General features: G+C 42.8%; 1 protein-coding gene across 20 annotated transcripts in view; it reads left to right on the top strand.

Annotated features, from left to right (window-relative positions):
* Window positions 1–13,195, top strand: part of STAU1 (staufen double-stranded RNA binding protein 1) — an 86,950-nt gene that overhangs the window by 22,543 nt on the left and 51,212 nt on the right. For 5 of the 20 annotated variants that reach the window (XM_057529740.1, XM_057529738.1, XM_057529737.1 and 2 more), the window contains exon 1: window positions 5,732–5,982. The exons of 4 other annotated variants lie outside the window; for them this stretch is intronic. The gene's annotated coding sequence lies outside the window, so the exon portion shown is untranslated. Of the gene's footprint in view, window positions 1–5,729; window positions 5,983–13,195 lie in introns of those variants that run through there. 11 more of the 20 variants (XM_057529752.1, XM_057529749.1, XM_057529750.1 and 8 more) reach the window with 5 other exon arrangements.

The raw sequence follows: 13,195 nt of genomic DNA, 5'->3' as shown, positions 1-13,195 counted from the left end.
AGCACGGGCTCTAAGCGCGCGGGCTTCAGTAGTTGTGGCACGCGGGCTCTAGAGCACAGGCTCAGTAGTTGTGGCACACGGGCATAGTTGCTCCAAGGCATGTGGGATCTTCCTGGACCAGGGCTTGAACCCATGTCCCCTGAGTTGGCAGGCAGGTTCTTAACCACTGCGCCACCAGGGAAGCCCTTAACAACTTTTATTTATAAAGTGCAGCAGCATTAATCATCTTTATCATGTTGTACATTACATCCCTAGTACTTCCTTAAAATTAACTGAAAGTTTATACATATTGACCATCTTCATCTAATTCCCCTCCCCCCGTTTCTTAGGTCCTTTTAATGTGTTATGAAATTCGCCTTTTCCGTAATTGAGATGCAATTCTTTTTCCAGTTTGTCATTTGTCTTTTTACTTCACATGATTATTTTTTGTATTTTCATTGATCTTTTCCCCTAAGGCTCCTGAATTTTGTGTTATAGTTAAAAGGGTATTCTCCACTTCAGGGTTATAAAAGAATTCTCCCAGGGATTTTCCTGGTACTTTTATGGTTTCCTTCTTTCCATTTAGATCTTTGATCCTTTCGGCATTTTTCCAGGTATAAGATATGAAGTATGGATGTAACTCTGTTTTTTACTTGCAGAGGCTGCATATTTGTACCAAACCTCTTACTGAATGAAATCCATCTTATCTTAACCAATTTGAAATACCACCTTTGTTGAATATTAAATGTCTACATGTATTTGAGTCTATCTGGGAATTTTTCTTCTCTTCCACTGATTTGTGGAACTAATTAGGTACTAGTACCTAATAGTCGTAATTAATAAGGCTTTATAATATGTTCACTACGTGGTCAGGCGTTTTCAGAAATGTTTTCTTGTTAATTTTTCCAGAAGAATTTTAGACATGGCTCATCTAGTTCCAAAACAAAATACTGTTTGTGTTTTTCTTGGGCTCTCATTAAATGTCTTGATTAAATCTCATCAACTGTCTGATATCTTAGTGATATGGAGTCTTGCTAGCCAAGAACATAGCTTATATTTCTGTTTGTTCCAGTTTCTTCTGTGTCCTTCTGCGGAATCGAATTTTTTCTTCACATGGATTGTGAATCTTTACTCTAAAGTTTATTCCTGGGAAGTTAAAAAGATTTCTTTGGAAATGGAGTCTTCCATTATATCTTCTGTTATATCCCTAAGATTTCTGAAATAGCCCTAGGAGATCACACTATCTTAAATAATCCTGAGAATTACCTAGACTAGCAAGTAGTTCTCAACCTGTTTCCCCTTGCAACACATACTATAGGTGACCTTGACATATGCCAATCAATCCTACAGGTGTTCCTTGTTTTTTAGAGACTCCAACAGAGAGAGCCTGTGGTTCTTCAGCAGCTGATGGAAATTTATGTGTACCAGACACGCATTGAGGGTCAGGGACACCATGGTGACCAAGACAGCCTGAGTCCCTGCCCTCATGAAAGTTGATCACATAGTTCTAGCCAAACAGAGCAAACTCAGCAAATAATTGAATAATTATAAGGGTGCAAAGTTCTGCTAAGGGGCTATGAGATTGGAGCAGAGATAATTGTCAGGTGTTAACATCCATTAACATCCACACACAAGGCTTCAATTACCTCCCAAATGCTACTCACTCATACGTTGTGTCTCCAGTCCTGACTTTCCTCTAAACTCCGTTTCCACTTTCCCATCAGGAGGCAGAGTCTAATTCTGCTACCCTGATCTGGACTGGCTTGTGTTTTGCTTGTAGCCAATTAACTACAGTGGTAGTGTGAGATACGAGTCTAATTTCTTCCTTATGCTTGTGAATATTCAGTGTCCCACTAATTTACTGAAGAGAGGATCCTTTTCTCTTTGCATATGCCTGGCACTTTTGTCAAAGATCAATTGATTGTAAATATGTAGGTTTATTTCCTTCCATTGTTCTGTATGTCTGTTATGATGCGGCTCTATGTTACGTCCAAGGCTAGGTCACATAAGGTAGTGTAGCTCTGCCTTGCTCTATGGGATACACACGCTTGAAGCTTTCAGCTGTCATGTAAACAATTTGACAGCCCTGAGGCTGCCATGCTGTGAGGAAGCTCAAAGTAGCCCATTCAGAGACCACATGGATAGGCCCTAAGGCTTCCCGAAGAGAGAGAGGCCCAGCTAGCCCCCAGGCACTCTGTCCCCCTGTGGTCCACTCCACAGTAGAGACCCCCAAGTTAGAAGAACCTAGCCAAGCTCTTTCCAAATTCCAGACCCACAGATCTACTAGAGATAATACAATGATGGCTGTTCTTGCAAACTACTAAATTTTGGAGAGCTTGTTTTGTAGTATAGTAACTGGGACCTGGGCCACGTGCCCTACCACAGGGTTTTGCACATGCTTTCCCTCCTACTTGGAACACTTGCACTGCTTTTGCCTAGCTACCACCAACGTGTCTCTTCAGATCTTTGCTAAAGCTACAGTGCTTCTGGATGCTCCATCCTTAAACCCTGAAACCAGGGTTTCATAACGCCCTCATAACACCAGGTACCTTTACTTCCTATACTCACCACAGTTGTATTTGGAGATTCTTTCACTGTCTTTCTGACAGGTCTTCAGCTCCATAGACCAGCATTCAGTCCATGCAGTTGCACAGTAAGCCAGGCGTTGCAAACTCAAATATCAACAGGTACAGGAAAGTAACATAAATGAGAGATGCGGGCAGGGTGGGGACTGTGGTGAAATATAAGTACCCATCTCTAGGGCACAGGTGCCACTCAGCAGGCTCTGTGCAGCCTAATCTGCCTCATTTAAAAAAAATTTATTTTATTTTATTTTTTTTGGCTGCATTGGGTCTTCGTTGCTATGTGCAGGCTTTCTCTAGTTGTGGCTCAAGGGCTTCTCATTGCAGTGGCTTCTCTTGTTGCGGAGCACGGGCTCTAGGCGCGTGGGCTTCAGTAGTTGTGGCACGCGGGCTCAGTAGTTGTGGCTCACGGGCTTAGTTGCTCCACGGCATGTGGGATCTTCCTGGACCAGGGCTGGAACCTGTGTCTCCTGCATTAGCAGGCAGATTCTTAACCACTGCGCTACCAGGGAAGTCCCTGCCTCATTTTTAAGGAGATGACACAAACCCAGATTATTATGTGTGTGTTAAAGTGATAGCAACTAATTAAAACTAAAAACCCAGAAGAAAGAAAAGGAGAGAAAAGAAAAACAACAACCACCTGAAGATTTAATACTCCTTGTTTTCTGAGAACAACTCTGAACTCTCACTTTGTGTAACCAAGAAATTGTATTTAACTGAGGCATAGGTTAGCTGTGGGCTGGCTGGGGTTCAGGAGTGCGTCACTTGGATTTGTTTTTCTCTATTTGTACCTAGAGACCATCAGTCAAAATCTATTCCAAGGGCCAGAATGCTTCTAGACTCTTGCTTAATAATAAAATAATAATAATTATTTTTTAGGAATTATTTATTTTTCTTTAGGAAGCAGATGGAAGTAAGATATTGTGACCATTAAGTTACACTAAATCCTGTGTGTTCCTTGCCAGAAGATAAATTATATGTGTTTGTAATAAGGAATGGAACATGCAAAGCTCATAAAAACCCTGTGAGAAGTTGATTTTTATCTAAAGATTATGCTTCTTGTTAGTTAATGTGTCTGTTAAAAAACAGAAAAAGAAATGAGCTATCAAGCCATGAGAAGGCATGGAGGCAGGAGTTCCCTGGCGGTCCAGTGGTTAGGACTCGGCGCTCTCACTGCCATGGCCTGGGTTCAATCCCTGGTCAATGAACTGAGATCCCACAAACTGCGTCGCGGCCAAAAAAAAAAAAAAAAAAAAAAAGAAGAGAAAAGACATGAAGGCCACATACATGCAATGCATATTACTAAGTGAAACAAGCCAATCTGCCTGATTCCAACTATATGACATTCTGGGAAAGGCAAAACTGCGGGACAAAGTTAAAAGATCAGCGGTTACCGGAGAATGGGAGAGGGAGGGGAAGGCAGTGCTCTGAGAACAAGTGATTCCCTAGGATGATGGGTGATCAGTCACTAACAAGAGCAGGTAGGGAATTCCCTGGAGGTGCAGTGGTTGGAACTCCACGCTTCCACTGCAGGGGACACAGGTTCAATCCCTGGTCGGTGAACTATGATCCTGCGTGCTGCGAGGAGCAGCCAAAAACAAAAACCAAGAGCATGTAGTAGCCTTGGTTGCTCAGAGCAGCACACTTAGGAGTCCACTAAGGAGCGTCCTATCACTCTTTAGGTGGGGAAGTTGAGACAGGGTGTCATCGAACTCTACTGATTCTCATGACCCCTGGATAAAACAGGAAATTGTTGTTCCTGTTTAACTAAGAGGAAAACTAAGGCCCAGCTGTGTTGAGGCCCAAGTCACAGGATAAAATCCAAAGACTGGGTTAGAGAAGGAAAAGAGAGGTCTCCCCTCAATATATGGGAGGAGGGAAGAAAGTTGAGACTAGAAGTCATAGGTTCATCACTTGGGTGCCCAAGGGTGATAGTAAAATGGGTCAGAACACCCCCTTCTACCTTTAAACCTTTGAAGAGATTTTCTGATTGTGCAGGGACCTCAGCTTTGGGTTTAGGGAAACCCCTCTGTGTCTGCTCCTTTACCCAAGTGACTTATGGGATCCAGATTGCTTGGAAGTTAGAAAGAAAAAATTCACCTTTAGCAGAGGGCTGGACAATATCTGAATGTTGCTTAGTACTGTCTTAGACGGGCACTCAATGGACAGTGAAATTCCTTTGACTGTTTTTGGTGTCCTGAAATTCAGTCTCAATGTATTTTATAAGGAGCGAAGTAAGGAGGCCTGCCTGGTCCAGAGAAGGGAGTCCTCCATGGCTGGGGCAAGGTCCCAAAGCACTGTTTGGAGTGGCCCCGTCAGCCACAACATTTCATATCATGAACTTATGCACATTAAACTATATAGCCTTGGCAAGGAAGATTGAGCAGGAGTTAAATTGAGAGATATTGAGAGAGAGAGAGAGAAACTATCTTTAAATAGTGGGGAAGCAGTCCTAGAATGAGCAAGAGAGAGCTTGCCTGGACATCTTTAGTCCCTTCACTCACTGTTCCCTGAACCTACCACAACGCGTGTCTGATTCTTTGCTGAGTGTGATTCTAGAGGGTCAACACTCCCCACGCCCAAACCTCAATCTCTCATATAAAAGGGCTACAAAAAACTACTTAGTTTATCTACAACTGGGTGAAAGAAATAGCAATTTGGCACTTCTTGCCTTTTAACTCACTATAAAAGTTACTGATTTTATTGTGTTTCACCCTCACTAGAACCTAAGTTCCATGAGGGCAGGGATTTTTGTCTGATCACCACTATATTCTCAGCTCTTCGAGCAGTGCTTTGCAAGTAGCGGGCGTTTAATAAACACTTACGAAAGGAGGAATTGAGGGAAGGAGAGAAAGGAGGAACAAAGGCCGGAGAAGAGGAATAGGGAAAGGGAAAAAGGGAAGAACGAAGCGGAAGGAGAAAAGAAGGAAGCGCCAGCGTCCGCGTCTAACGGGCAGCCTGCAACTCCCAGTAGAACTACAACTCCCAGCAGGCCTCGGGGCCCAGGGCAGGCCTAGGAGGCTCAGGTGGGACCAGCGAGGGTCAGCCAGGCTCCCGGCGTGCCTTGCGAGCGCAGCGCCGCCGCAGGGCCCGCCGGGACTTGTAGTCCGAGCCGCGGGTGGGGCTGGGCATGGAGGCGGGCGGGGGCCGGGGGAGGGCGCAGGCCCCTCCCCCGTCACTTCCTGCCGGGCTGCGGGCGCCGGAGCGGCTCTTCAGTGTTTGTGCCGGTAGCGGCCGCGTCTGGCTCGGCTTCCCCCTTCCTCCAACCCCCGGCCCGGCGGCGCCCGCCTCCTCCGCGGCCACTCCGCCTTTTCCCTCCCGCCGTCCCTTCCTCCTCTTCCTTCCTCCTTTCCCTCCTCGCCGTCGCCTCCGCCGCCGCCCAGGACTGCCGGCCGGGAGACGAGTTCGGGGCAGCAGCCAGGTGAGGCGGCAGGGCCAGGCCTGGCGGGGCCCGCGCGGGCGCCGCGGCCGCTGGGAGGTGGGCGGCGGGTGGGGTTTAGGCCTCGGCGGGCCCGCGCGCTCGGCCTTTTTCCCCGGGCTTCTCTCCCGCCCTCGGGGCCTTACCGGAGGAGGCGGGTTCTCCCGCGCCTCCCGCCTCGGGGCGCCCCGCGGCCTGGACCTTGGGCGTCCCTAGCTCCTCCACCCCTTGCTGGGCCCAGAAACAGGTGCCACGCCGCCTTTCCTCATTCCTCTAATTGGGCGGCGATGCCGAAGTTATTCCCGGGGCGGGGGCGGGGGCGGGGGGATCCCCGGTTCAAGTCCCTGCGGGCCGGAGCACCTAAATCTCCCCAGCCGGGCCTGTAGCGTTATAGTTACGCGCACGGCCCAGGTGTCCAGCGCGGGTGCAAATCCCAGCGCTGTCCCCTTCGGCAAGTCACTTGAAGTCTTTGTGTTTTGGTTAGAAAAAGGGGCTAATGCCGTCCCTGCCTCTGAAGGCTGTTAAGGTTCAGTGAAATGGGGCGCATAAAGCGCTTATCAGAGTGCCAGACGCACAGCGTGTCCCAATAAACCGTCTGCATAATTTATTAGCATGATATTAAGGTATAACTTAATGGGTAGAGTGGACCAAAGTTGACCTACCTAGCCGTTTGGGTTTCTTTAGAGGCAGAAACGTTCAGCGTTGTGCCCACCGCCAGCGCCGGGGCATTGTTTTGGGTTGTTAACATCTGAAAGGGGCGTACGTTTAATTGGGATACTCTGTAAGTAGGCAGTCTGTAAAAGATAGTGTTGCTATTTCCACGTTCTCCGCTGAGTCAACTGCAGGATTTTCACCAGCTCCCTCCGTATGAGCAACCTGTCCATTTTCCTGCCATCATCCGCTTCTTGTTGTCTTTCCATTTCTGGGAAAGTTTCCTTGAGTTTAGCAAACCTTTCTGGAGCACTTGATGTGTGTCAGGCTCTGGAGGGAGGGTGTACGAAGCTGGAAAAGTTGTCCTTTTTTTGCCGCTGCATTTCTAACTTTTGACTTTTTCTCACGGCAGCTTTGCTTTTATTCCCTCCGTCCCCGTTGGCCGACTTTCCTTTTAAGCTCTTGCCCCACCTCCGTGTCGCAGTATTGCTTATGTGGAAGTTTTCTTCTGTTCGGGCGAAGATGTGTGCTTCAGTCTGTTCTGCCTCTGTTCTCTTGGTGTGGGGACGTTTTTAAGGTCACTCTTCTCTTCTGCTTGTAGCTTTAATTGTTTAGAGGGTGGTGGGAAAAGAGTTAGACCAGATTTTTGGTTGATTTTGGACTTTCAGGAATCAGTGTGCTTACCAAATGTATTCAGTAGATTACATTGCAGCTTGAAGTAAAAACTAAAAATACAGTGGGATTGTAGAGGGGGTAGTTACAGTCATCCTGGTGACAGGTGGGATTTTTAAAACAGCAACTTTATTTAAAGATACTGAGTTTCTTTTAATTCTGTTCTTAGTTGTATAGGTTTACCCTTCATTAAGGAAATTCAATTTATGGAGGTTCAAATTTACAAAAGAGGAAGGAGTGTGTGTTTGCTCTACTGACTGATCCTCCTGTGTCATAGCATTGTTTTAGGTAGTAAATTTCCTTACTGAACTTAAACTCTTTTGATTTACACCCATCTCTCAGTTAACACACAGGATGCAAAGTGGCCTCCCTGTTTTTGACATTTTCCTGGAATTTTCTGACACAGTCTTACCATCAAGAAATAGTTTAAAGTCTTTGTTTGGATGACTCTAAAAACACCGAAGTAAACAGCTGTAGAAGCAGTACAAAGCATGTCTTCTGCCATATCAAAAACAGTAGTGTTAGGAAAATGATGTTTTAACATTTCAGTCAATAATCTAATTTTGAACAACTTTCTATTATGGAAAACATACAAAAGTCGAATAGTATAGAGAACCCCCCTGAACTGGTCACTCAGATTTGATAATTATTAACTCATTGCCAAGGTCAATCTTGTTTCATGTAGTACTCCCTCCCCCAAACTGGGTTATTTTGACATAAATCCTGAATATCATATAATTTTATCAGATTGCCCCAGACTCTTAATCTGTCACAAAATTTACTTTTAGTGGAATCATAGTTCTCATTTTATTTGGTTTGTTGGGCTTCTTATCTCTGTTTATGCATAATTACAGCAGAAAAAAAAATCCTTATCCCCCTCAAAGTCATATCCAGGATGCTGCCTTGCTTCTTTGTGTACAAGAGCAACAATTTTTGAGCTATTAATGACTATAATTGAGGAGCAATCAGAAATACAGATATCCCTAATTCTGTTTTGGTGGAGGCCTACCTATGAAACCACTTTTGATGGAGAATAACTTTGTGTTAAAATAGTTAATAATTCATAATGAAACTTGCAAAGTTTCTTTACAGTAGTTGTATAAGTATACTGCTGTCACCTTAGGTTAAGAATTAAGCAAAAGATATTTGATTTCAAAACTGTTGTAGAACTATTTTCTAAAGACCGCCCCCCCAATCTGCTGTATTTACAAACCAATTTTGTAAATATGAATGAATTCACAGCATAAATGTTCATATTTTTCTTTCTCATCTAAGAAGAGATCTCTCCTAGAATGGAAGTTGACAGGAATATTATGTTTGTCATTGTTACTTTTGAAATTTCTTGTCATGAACAGTTTTCAACTTGTAGACCTGTAATGTCATTATTTCATTTGTGTAAGTTTACTTTTGAGCTTGATCAGTTACAGTTAACTTATGTTTTAGTTATTACAACTTGGGAGATGAGGAGGGATGTGGATACCTCTTAACATTAGGGGGAAAAAAAAACCCCAACCAATTTGGCATCTAAGAAAGGACACAATATGTACTTTATTTTAAAAAATGCTCAGTGCTTCCCAGTAGGCTTTCAGTAAAACTTTTAAGTATTTGGAATTGTTACCGTTAATATAGTTTGTTCAGACTAAAGTGCTCTCTTTTAAGATTCAGCCAGAAAGCCTATTTATATACAGATTATCTTAAGTTTAGAAATGAGCATGAGGCATGGAACTCCCCCCCCGCCCCCCTCCCAGTTCTTGAAGTCTAACCCATTAACGTTCTGGGTGTAATCATTAGGCATGGGGCTGCACTGTGCTTGCTTCATCCACAGCTTCTCCCCAATACGACAGTGACAATGTAAGGTGGCACAGAGTGGGTCTCAGCTTGTGGGACAGTTTTCTCTGATGCCCTTTTACTAGATGGAGTAAGAAAGAGTGAAATCTCACCAGCATAAAGATGGAACTTTCATGAAAAACGTATCTTTCTGTAGAATGTCATAAATCAAAATTCTAGGAGCCTTGTTTATGAACCTCCAAACTGGATCATACTTGATGTCATACTTAATGACAAAGATTTGCTCAATTTGGGGAAATATAAATTCTTCCCCCTCAGATGAGAGCTTTTGGAGTTGCTTTATTTCTCTCAGAATAGGATTTTGTGGCCTTCAAAAATGTTTAGAGAACTTTTGTTTCACTTATATATATGTATATATATTATATATGTGTGTGTTCGTTGGATTGTCATGTAAAATGTATTTTTTAGATCAAAAAAGTTTGCAGGCCACTGTAGTTAAGTTATACTGGCAAATAAAAGCACAAATTAACCTCAAAAAAATGTTTAGAGAATTTTATGACAGATTTTTGTTTCACACTAGACCTGCAACAGATTGTTTTAAATTAACTTCTTGTGACAGAGACCTTTGTGGTTAAAATGCTTCTGGTGTAATTTTCTGCATGAGCTTTTCCTTAAATGTTTGATTTTGACCAGGTTTTATTTATGCCATTCCAAAAATATAATTTGTAGGTTAGAGGTTGAACCATGAGAAGACATGTTATTTGCTATGGTTATTTTCCCCCAACATTTTGTTATGAAAAATTTCACACACATAAGAAAGTTTAAAGAATTTCAGTGCACACCTCTATGTTTACCACCTACTTTCTGCCATTATTTTACTGTATTTGCTTTATTACATGTCTATTCCATCTGTCCATCTCTTTTAATTCATTAATCCATTTTATTTTTCGATACATTTCCAAGTAAATTATAACATTAGCACACAGCATGCTATCTACCACAGTTAATTTTGTTTATTTTTTATAACTTTTTTAACATCCTTTTTTGAAATAATTAATTAATTAATTTTGGGCTGCATTGGGTCTTCGTTGCTGCGCGCGGGCTTCTCATTGCAGTGGCTTCTCTTGTTGCGGAGCACAGGCTCCAGGTGCGTCTGCTTCAGTAGTTGTGGCTCGTGGGCCCTAGAGCGCAGGCCCAGCAGCCATGGCAGACGGGCTTAGTTGCTCCGCGGCATGTGGGATCTTCCTGGACCAGGGCTCGAACCCATGTCCCCTGCATTGGCAGGCGGATTCTTAACCACTGTGTCACCAGGGAAGCCTGCACCACAGTTAATTTTAAATTGAGACATTTCTACAAAGTATTCCTAGATCTTTAAAAGCCAAGAGCTTTGTTGACTTTTGTTTCCAATTTTACTTTGATTACAGAACGCTTTGTGGTTTATTTTATTTTTTAAATTTTATTTATTTATCTATTTATCTATGTTTATTTATTTACCTATTTATTCATTTATTTATCTATCCGTTCATTCATTCATTCATTCATGCTGCATCCTGAGGCATGTGGAACTTCCCTGACTAGGGATCAAACCTGTGCCCCCTGCAGTGGAAGCACCGAGTCTTAACCACTGGACCACCAGGGAAGTCCCAGAACTCTTTGCCTTTTAAAGGAAATTGTTTAAAGAACTTTTTGCACCAAGCTGTGCTTACCTACGAATCACGTATTACGAAGTTTGAATAATGTTGATCAAATCCTTTCTTCTCACATAAGGAGATAATAAGATTATAAATATGCAGCTATGTTGATCTTAACAAATGCCACTAGATGGATGGCTTGGATATGTTTTGCTGACAGCTTAATGCTCTGAACTAAAAAACTTCACCAAAGAGAATTATTTATTTTAATAAAATGGTAAAATGAGGAAATTACTGCAAATAGCTTATTTATTTTTTTAAATATTTACATTCCTATAGTAGTGAATAAGGTTGATGTAAAGTGATTTATGTCACCAGATAAATGGAGGTAGAAACAAATTCTCTTCAGACTTAATTATATTTTCTGGAGTAACACATGTTCAATTATTTGTTAAAGGAGTATATTCAGGGGGCTCCCTCAAAGTAATTTACTGAAAGCAAAAGTAGAAAAATCTATCCAAGAATGTATTTGCTTTCAATTAAAAATTAGTCTTCTAAATATTAAATCTGTAGCCCATCTGCTTCTGTTTAATCTGGAGTCTAATTTGGAAAAATGTGATGATCTTGTGAGTTTATAACAGTAATGGAAGCAAAACAGATAATTGTATTATTATAATAGAGAGGTCATAATTGTCCTAGAGGCTTTTTGAAATGTCTGCTGGACTAAAAAGTCTAAGAAAATCTATTTAAGTGCCCTGGAGTCTTTTCCCAAAATGAAAATGGTTGCTCATCAGATTGTCTCTATATTTGAAGTAACGTTAGAACTGATTGCCCAGTGAGTGTGGGTTGATTTTAGTCAGCATGTCCTCTATTCCCATTTAAAATGTTTTCTTTACAAGTGGTGTGTAACTATAAGTTCATATTTGTAGATGTTTATGTGACTGAGGACAGGATCAGTGAATCTGCTGGATAATAATATTTGCTACTATTTATTAAACTCTTACCATGTGCCAGGTTAGGATTACAGGGTGAGTGTTATTTGATGGAGCAAAGGAATCTGAAAGGTCAAATTGAATTTATCTAATAATGTAAAAGCTGCTGTTCACTGAGCTCTTCCTTTGTGCCAGAGGTTGAAGTGGACGCTTTGTGTTGTGTTTCTGTTACTCCCCAACGTCTTTGCAAAGGAAGGGTCGTAATAGCTGAGGTGCTGAGGCCCATCTGGGAGGCCAAGTAACTGGAGTGGGGTCCTGAGCTCTTTCCACTGAAGCACAACGCGTCTCTAATTATTCTCAGGTGCTTTTTGTTTAGAGTAATTTATTCTGCGTGTCACCAGTGCTTTCTCCCCAGTTCTCCCACCCACCACAGTTAGGATGAATTTTGTTCACTAGGACTTCAGACCAATTTGGAAAAAAGTCTGACTCAGTAGTACTCAGTCTTTTAAATGAATGCTGTTCATCATTTCCTTGAAATAGTTTGAAGATTTTCAGTTTCCTTTTGTTTGTTGTGACAGATTACTATAGTCAAATTAAACTAAAACTTTTAAGCTGTTTCAGAGGTTGGGGGTGGGGCTTAGAGGTAAATGGGGATGATGATGTTTCATTAGCCTTTGTGTTGAAGGATGCTCTCCCCTAAATTATTGCTATAATCCTTCATGAAGTTTATTGAAAATGATTTATTAACTGTAGACAAGGTTGTTGCCAAGAAAATCAGTTTTTTTTAAATATATAAATTTATTTATTTAATTTATTTGGCTGCGTTGGGTCTTTGTTGCTGCGCGCGAGCTTCCTCTAGTTGCGGCGAGTGGGGGCTACTCTTCGTTGCAGTGCGTGGGCTTATTGCGGTGGTTTCTCTTCTTGCGGAGCATGGGCTCTAGGCGTGCAGGCTCAGTAGTTGTGGCTCACGGGCTCTAGAGCGCAGGCTCAGTAGTTGTGGCGCACCGGCTTAGTTGCTCCGCGGCATGTGGGATCTTCCCGGACCAGAGCTCGAACCCATGTCCCCTGCATTGGCAGGTGGATTCTTAGCCATTGCGCCACCAGGGAAGTCTGAAAATTAGTCTCTTTAGAATCATATTATTCTGCTTTACTGGAAATGAGTTAACTAAGCCTCTAATTAACTTTATAGGGTTGTTGCCCTCTTTGCTTCCCAGCCATTTTTAAAAATTTTTATTTATTTATTTTTGGCTGCGTTGGGTCTTTGTTGCTGTGCGCCGGCTTTCTCTAGTTGTGTCAGGAGGGGGCTACTCTTCATTGCGGTGCATGGGCTTCTCATTGTGGTGGCTCTAGGCACGCGGGCTTCAGTAGTTGCGGCACGTGGGCTCTGGGGTGCGTGGGCTTAGTTGCTCTGCGGCACGTGGCTCTTCCCCGACCAGGGATCAAACCTGTGTCCCTTGCATTGGCAGGCGGATTCTTAACTACTGCGCCACCAGGGCAACCATTATGGTTAGTCTTAAAAGGCTAGATCACTGAAATTAAATG

The sequence above is a fragment of the Balaenoptera acutorostrata genome, chromosome 15, assembly GCF_949987535.1.
Source record: "Balaenoptera acutorostrata chromosome 15, mBalAcu1.1, whole genome shotgun sequence".
Lineage (NCBI taxonomy): Eukaryota > Metazoa > Chordata > Mammalia > Artiodactyla > Balaenopteridae > Balaenoptera > Balaenoptera acutorostrata.
Note: the sequence above shows the minus strand (reverse complement) of the source record. Positions and strands in the feature narration are given on the sequence as shown.